The 1877-nt window shown below is 45.9% G+C and overlaps 1 pseudogene; it reads right to left on the bottom strand.

Moving 5' to 3' along the window:
• Nucleotides 1-1381: 1381 nt before the first annotated feature.
• On the bottom strand, nt 1382-1875 carry LOC108523285 (heterogeneous nuclear ribonucleoprotein M pseudogene; annotated as a pseudogene).
• Nucleotides 1876-1877: the final 2 nt, after the last annotated feature.

The following is a 1877-nucleotide window of genomic DNA, read 5'->3' as shown; positions in this document are numbered from 1 at the left end:
CTCCACCTCCCAGGTTTACACCATTCTCCTGCCTCAGCCTCCCAAGTAGCTGGGACTACCGGCACCCACCACCTCGCCTGGCTAGTTTTTTTTTGTATTTTTTAGTAGAGACGGGGTTTCACTGGGTTAGCCAGGTTGGTCTCAATCTCCTGACTTCGTGATCCGCTCGTCTCGGCCTCCCAAAGTGCTGGGATTACAGGCTTGAGCCACCGCGCCTGGCGCTTTTTTTTGAGATAGAGTCTCACTCTGTTGCCCAGGCTGGAGTGCAGTGGTGTGATCTCAGCTCGCTGCAACCTCCTCTCCCAGGTTCAAGCGATCCTCCTGCCTCAGCCTCCCAAATAGCTGGGATTATAGGCATCCGCCACCATGCCCAGCTCATTTTTGTATTTTTGGTAGAGACAGAGTTTCACCATGTTGACCAGGCTGGTCTTGAACTCCTGACCTCATGAGCCGCTGCACCCAGCCTGGTTAACTTTTTAATTAAAGTGTTTTGTTGGTTATAAATATACTGTTTTCACATTGCAAGTTATTTATATTGAAATTATGTGGAAATTTTTACTTAAAACACTTCTGCTGTCTTCTCCCCTTCCATTTTCTCTTTCATAAAATGGAAATAACAGACACTACTTTATGTGATTGAGAAGATTAAGTGAAGTAACATATGAGAAAGCACTTATGACAGTGCCTTGCACATAGCACTTAATTAATGGCAGCTATTTGTTAATATTCAACCTTTTCATGTTCAGGTAAATGTAGTAATTTAGAACTTTTTTGGAAAATAATAGGTTGAGAATTGGTTTGCTTTTTTTATTTTTCCAGGAATTGGTATTTATTATCAAAGTCATATTTGATGTCAGCACGATGCCACAACTACAAAAAAAATTTGCACATTACAGTCTCAGTGCAAACGTTCAAATACAACCCCGGTCCTTAAAAGTAAAAAAGTAAATTTCATCAAAAGCAACTGAATTTTAAAACATCTTTTTTTTTTTTTTTTTTTTGAGACGGAGTCTCGCTCTGTCGCCCAGGCTGGAGCACAGTGGCCGGATCTCAGCTCACGGCAAGCTCGGCCTCCCAGGTTTACGCCATTCTCCTATCTCAGCCTCCCGAGTAGCTGGGACTACAGGCGCCCGCCACCTCGCCCGGCTAGTTTTTTGTATTTTTTTTAGTAGAGACGGGGTTTCACTGTGTTAGCCAGGATGGTCTCGATCTCCTGACCTTGTGATCCGCCCGTCTCGGCCTCCCAAAGTGCTGGGATTACAGGCTTGAGCCCCGCACCCGGCCAAAACATCTTTATATATCCAGCCAGTAAGTTAAAATAGTTAACAAGAAAAAAATACAAAATATTGATGTTTTAAAAGGCATATTTCTATAGATTTGCCATCAGTCTCTTGGCCACTCAGCTTCATGCCATTCATCATCCGACAGGCTCTCAGCCACCTCTGGCGACTCAAACTTAACCAAACCACACCCCTTGGACTTCCCATTCTTCATCTTGATGTTGACTTATTGCACGTGGCCATATTTGTCGGTTTGATCATGTAAAATCCAATGGGAGATTTCTCACAAATACCTGGTAGGCTTTCCTGGCCACCCCAGGAGCATAGCCTCCAGCCTCACCAAAGGACCCTGCCAGGTTTCCTCCAGAGTTTTAAGTGGGCGCAGTCAAAGCTGACATGGCCACCACCACCCATGGCTAGGCCCATACACCCAGTCTCAGCACCCAGTGTCTGGCCCATGGTGGGACCTATGCACTCAAGGCTGTTAATGCCCATCCTCTCCAGGCTGTTGGCACCCGTCCATCCCAGGTCCATCCAGATATTCCAGGTTGTTGGCACCTGTGTGCTCCAGTCCAGTGGCCAAGTGATCCATCATGG

This window comes from Rhinopithecus bieti, unplaced genomic scaffold (assembly GCF_001698545.2).
Source record: "Rhinopithecus bieti isolate Rb0 unplaced genomic scaffold, ASM169854v2 scaffold_74894, whole genome shotgun sequence".
In the NCBI taxonomy this organism is placed as follows: Eukaryota; Metazoa; Chordata; class Mammalia; order Primates; family Cercopithecidae; genus Rhinopithecus; species Rhinopithecus bieti.
Note: the sequence above shows the minus strand (reverse complement) of the source record. Positions and strands in the feature narration are given on the sequence as shown.